General features: G+C 47.5%; 1 protein-coding gene across 1 annotated transcript in view; it reads right to left on the bottom strand.

The window, feature by feature from the left end:
• The window catches only part of NOSIP (nitric oxide synthase interacting protein), a 15153-nt gene that overhangs the window by 8406 nt on the left and 941 nt on the right, over positions 1-5806 (bottom strand). The gene's annotated exons all lie outside the window — the stretch shown is intronic.

Raw genomic sequence — 5806 nt, 5'->3', positions numbered from 1 at the left:
CCCCCCCCGGCTTCCGCCCCAGCCCCCAGCTGCCACTCATGAAGGTCGCATTGACCTCCTCGTGGCCAAATTCCCTACTCTATTCTTAGTTGTCAACTGCCTTGACCCTCTGTGGGACTTGGCACTGGGCTGCTTGTCTTGTGGCCAATGACAGGGGTTTCTACACTCTTTGGCCTCATGGCCATGGCCGGAGACCTTTTCCCTCCAAGTGTGAGAGGGGCAACTGCAGAGGATGCAACAGGCCCGCAGAGCACTGCTTGATCCCTGAGCCCGCCCCAACTCTCTGCGCCCCCATCTCAGGGACTGTCCAACCTCAACCACTCTCGGAAGTCTGGCCCATGACCCTTTTGCACATGGGCCAGAGGACGCTTAGGAGCGAAGCCATTGCCTGGGGCAGCGCTTCTCAAAGTAAGGTCCGGGGACCCTAGGGAGGGTTCCTAAGATACTTTCAGGGGGTCCGCAAGCTATTTCCATAATACTAAAACACGTTTGCCCTTGTTACTCTCGCTCTCTCACAAGTGCCCAGTGGAGTTTTCCCCAGACGGTGTGACACGTCAGGATGTCGCTGCTCTGACCGCTAACTGGACTCGTGCTTGTGCATCCTTGGGTTTTAAAAATGTCTGTTTTAGGGGCGCCTGGGTGGCTTAGTCAGTTAAGCGTCCGACTTTCGCTTAGGTCATGATATCGCAGTTCGTGGGTTCGAGCCCCGCGTCGGGCTCTGTGCTGACTGCCAGCTCAGAGCCTGGAGCCTGTTTTGGATTCTGTGTCTCCCTCTCTGACCCTCCCTGCTCACGCTGTCTCTCTCTCTCAGAAATAAATAAAACATTAATAAATAAATAAATTAATTAATTAAAAATAAAAATGTCTGTTTTAGGGGTGCCTGGCTGGCTCCGTTGGTGGAGCATGTGACTCTTAATCTCAGGGTTCTGAGTTCAAGCCCCACAGTGGGTGTGGAGCCTACTTTTTAAAAAAACGTTTTATTATGCGAAGTGAAAGAAAACTGGCCCAAAGGCCATGTAGTGTAGGATTCTATGTGTTTGAAATGTCCAGAATAGGCAAATCCACGCACACAGAAATCAGCTTGGTGGTTACCACAGGATGGGAGAAGGGGAAGTGAGGAGTGACTTTCTGCTGCTTTTTTCTTTTTGGGGTGCTGACAATGTTCTAGAATCAGTAAGTGGTCATGGTTGCACAAAATAGTGTATATATCACTTTACATGGATGAATTTTGTGTTACGTGAATTGTATCTCAATAAAAATCTTTTTCTTTTTTAAAGTTTCTTTAGAGAGAGACAGAGAATGAGAGAGAGAGTGAAGGGGCAGACAGAGAGGGAGAGAGAAGAATCCCAAGCAGGCTCCACGCTGTCAGTGTGGAGCCCGATGCGGGGCTTGAACCACGAACCGTGAGGTCATGACCTGAGCCGAAACCAAGAGTCGTACGCTTTACCGGCCGAGCCACTCAGACGCCGCGTTAACAACCTTACTTAACATCAGTTTCATTTCTAGTTCAGCAAATACGAATAGACAGAACTCACATAAACAAAAGTTCTCTGCAGTCCTCAATGATGTTTACGACATGGAGCCCAAGAAGTTTTCAGAACTGCTGGCTGAGGGCCGAAGGGCTGGTGGGCGGCAGTGCAGTGCCTGGACCCACCTCGGCTGTATGGTCTCCTCATTAAAGCCAAGTTCAAAATAAGAATGCAACTACTGCCATCTGCTGTCGCTAGTATTTCAGAGAGAGAAATTCCAAAATCACAGCTCCTGCTTATCATCACGCACCGCCTCCCCCGCAGTGGGGGAGGAAACAGGTTCAAGGGCATCCCGAGCTGGGAAGAGGCAGAGCCGGGATTTGAACCCAGGCAAGCAGGCTGCAGAGCTGCCCCTCTCTTTAGCTGCCCCTTTAGCTGCCCCTAAAGCTGTCAGTCCTCACAAGAGGGTGGCAGTCTGAGAACACAGGCCCACCCATTCCCTTTTCTCTGTACAAAGCCTTTAAAATCTGGAGTATGTTCTACTCTTTCAACACATTCCAATTCAGACGCGAAACTTTCCCTGGAGACACTGACGTCTATTTAGGTTTTGTTATTTGCCGCTGCCAACATACACTCACATACCGCCTCTGTTCCGAACGCACTTACAAGGTTTCCAGTAGCTCAGTCTAGTGTTGGTGCTTCCATTTAAATTAATTAAAATGAAGGAACTGAAAAAAATTCACTCCCTCAAGTCAAACTAGCAAAGTGCTCCACAGCCTCTTGGGATTTTAAAAACCATGGCCACAGTACCATTAACACACTAATGGTTCTGGCCCGCGTTCAAATTACCGAGTCCCTGGGGCGCCTGGGGGGCTCACTTGGTTAAGCGTCTGACTTCGGCTCAGGCTCAGGTCATGATCTCACCGTTTGTGAGCTCGAGCCCCGCATCGGGCTCTGTGCTGTCAGCCTGGAGCCTGCTTTGGATCCTCTATCCTCCTCTCTCAGAAACAAACAAACAAACAAACAAAAAAAGACTTCAAATTACTGACTCCCTCCCAACTTTTTCTACAGCTGGTTTGTTTGAACCCTGATCCCAGTGGTTCTTAACCTTTGGGTGGGGCCAGAGATCCCTTTGAGAACCTAGAGAATGCTACAAACCCCTCCCTCTAAATGGTGTGTGTCAGGCCATTACAGGGGTATGAAAGCTTGTGTTAAAGGAAACCAAGGAGCTAATTACATTCAAGGAATCACAGACAGAAATAGGACGGGACGTAAGTGGTACCGAGAGAGTTCCCTAAAAGCAAAAGGGAGCATCTGAGATTCTCTATTTTTTTCAAATTTTTATTTATTTAAGTAATCTCTACGCCCAATGTGGGGCTCGAACTCATGGCCCTAAGATCAAGAATCATATGCTCCTCCACCTGGGTGGCTCAGTTGGTTGAGGGTCCGACTTCGGCTCAGGTTATGATCTCACGGTTCGTGGACTGGAGCCCCGCGTCGGGCTCTGTGCTGACAGCCAGCTCAGAGCCTGGAGCCTGTTTCGGATTCTGTATCTCCCTCTCTCTCTGACCCTCCCCTGATCACGCTCTCTCTCTCTTTCTCTCTCTCTCAGAAATAAATAAAACGTTAAAAAAAAAATAAAGAAAGAAAGAAAGAAAGAAAGAAAGAAAGAAAGAAAGAAAGGAAGAAAGGATAAAGAAAGAATCATATGTCCCTCTGGCTGAGCCAGCCAGGCACCCCAGAGATTCTCTATTAATACTAGCTAATGCAGGGGCGCCTGGGTGGCTCAGATGGTTAAGCATCTGACTTCGGCTCAGGTTACGATCTTGTGGTTCGTGGGTTCAAGCCCCACATTGGGCTCTGTGCTGACATCTCAGAGCCTGAAGCCGGCTTCAGATTCTGTATCTCCCTCTCTCTCTCTCTGCCCCTCACCTGCTCGTGCTCTGTGTCTCTCTGTCTCAAAAATAAATAAACAAACAACAACAAAAAAGACTTCAAAAGGCAACTTTAAGGGGCACGTGGGTGGCTAAGTTGGTTAAGCATCTGCCTTTGGCTCAGGTCATGATCTCACAGTTCATGGGTTTGCACCCTGAGTCCGGCTCTCTGCCTTCAGTGCGGAGCCCGATTTGGATTCTCTCTGTCCACCCCCCTCCCATACCTCCCCAGCTTTATCTCTCTCAAAGTAAAGAAATAAACTTTAAAAAAATGTCAAAAAGGCAACTTTGATGAAGTCACTCTCCTCAACTGCATGGACATGCTCAAAGTAAAGCAAACTGCTCAGATAACAAATGTAGGAGGAATGACAGAATCCGAAAACCAGGGCCGCCTAGCTGGCTCAGTAGGTGGAGCATGTGACTCAATTTCAGGATTATGAGTTCAAGCCCAACGTTGGGTGTAGGGATTACTTAAAAGAACAGATAAGGGTACCTGGGGGGCTCAGTTGGTTGGGGGTCCGACTTCGGCTCAGGTCATGATCTCAGGGTTCATGAGTTCGATCCCTGCGTAGGGCTCTACTGACAGCTCAGGGCCTGAAGCCGGTTTCCGATTCTGTGTCTCCTTCTCTCTCTGCCCCTCCCCTGCTCAGACTCTGTGTGTGTGTGTGTGTGTGTGTGTGTGTGTGTGTGTGTGAAAAAATAAACATTAAAATTATATTTTAAAAAATCTTTAAAATTAAATAAATAGGGGTGCCTGGGTGGCTCAGTCAAGCATCAGGCTCTTTGTTTTGGCTCAGGTCATGATCTCATGGTTCATGAGATCAAGCCCTGTAGACAGCATAGAGCCTGCCTGGAATTCTCTCTCTGCCCCTCCCCCTTTCATGGGCACACTCTAAGTAATAAAACTTTACTTTTTATTATTTTTTAATGTTTATTTATTTGGGGGGGGCAGAGATAGAGGGAGACAGAATCCGAAGCAGGCTCCAGGCTCTGAGCTGTCAGCACAGAGCCCGATGTGGGGCTTAGACCCACAGACCATAAGCTCATGAGCTGAGCTGAAGTCTGATGCCTAACCGACTGGGCCACCCAGGCGCCCTAATAAAACTTTAAATAATGCAATAAAAAAACCCACAGTAAGATACCAGTTCATGCCCACTAGGGTGATTACAACCAAAAAGTCAGATCATAACACGTGTCGAAAAACTGGAACCCTTCCACACTGAGTGGGAATGAGAGCTGGGGAGAGCCACTCTGGAAAAGCCTGTTGTTCCTCAAAAGCTTAAAGGTAGAGGACTCAGCAATGCTGCGTCCAACAGAAATGAAAACAGGTCTGTCCACACAAAAACTTGCACACAAACATGCGCGTTATTCATAATGGCTGATAAGTGGAAACAACCCAAAAGGCCATCAACTGATGAATGGGTGAACAAAATAGAGTCTATCTCATACAGAGGAATTCTATTCAGCCATAAAAAGAATGAAGTATTGGGGCGCCTGGGTGGCCCGACCGGCGGCTTGATTGCCGGACCACAAGATCAGGACTTGAGCAGAAATCAAGAGTCAGACACTTAACCGACTGAGCCACCAGGTGCCCCTCTCGTAAGGCATTTTGAGACACAGGATTTGAGTATTGACCAAGTAGTAAAGTAGTTAATATTCCAGACTTACAATTGGTTTTGTATAAAGTGTGATAATGGTATTGTGGTCATGTAAGAAAATGTCCCTAGTTTTTGTACATGCATCCTTAAGTATTTAAGGATTAAATGTCATGTTGGGTAGGATTTGCCTTATACATTTAATGAAAACAATATGCCAAGCCACTATGGCACAAATATTAACAATTGGTGAACCTAGGTGATAGGGATTCTTTTTTTAAGTTATTATTTACTTAAAATTTTTAGTTACTAAAAAAATTTTTTTAATGTTTTTTTAAAATTTATTTCTGAGAGAGAGACAGCATGAGTAGGGGAGGGTCAGAGAGAGAGGGAGATACAGAATCTGAAGCAGGCTCCAGGCTCTGAGCTAGCTGTTAGCACAGAGCCTGATGCCGGGCTCGAACCCATTAACCGTTAGATCACGACCTGAGCCGAAGCCGGATGCTTAACCGACTGAGCCACCCAGGCGCCCCTACTAAAAATTTTTTAATGTTTATTTTTGAGAGAGAGAGAGGGAGAGACAGAGCATGAGCAGGGTAGGGGCAGAGAGGGAGGGAGACACAATCTGAAGCAAGGCTGCAGGTTCCGAGCTGTCAGCACAGAGCCTGAAGCGGGGCTCGAACCCACAAACCGTAGGGCTTGAACTCAAAAACGGTGAGATCATGACCTGAGCTGAAGTCGGACGCTTAATCGACTGAGCCACCCAGGCGCCCCTATTATTATTTATTTTGGAGAGAGAGAGAGTGTG

The sequence above is a fragment of the Crocuta crocuta genome, unplaced genomic scaffold, assembly GCF_008692635.1.
Source record: "Crocuta crocuta isolate KB4526 unplaced genomic scaffold, BGI_CrCroc_1.0 scaffold334, whole genome shotgun sequence".
NCBI lineage: Eukaryota > Metazoa > Chordata > Mammalia > Carnivora > Hyaenidae > Crocuta > Crocuta crocuta.
Note: the sequence above shows the minus strand (reverse complement) of the source record. Positions and strands in the feature narration are given on the sequence as shown.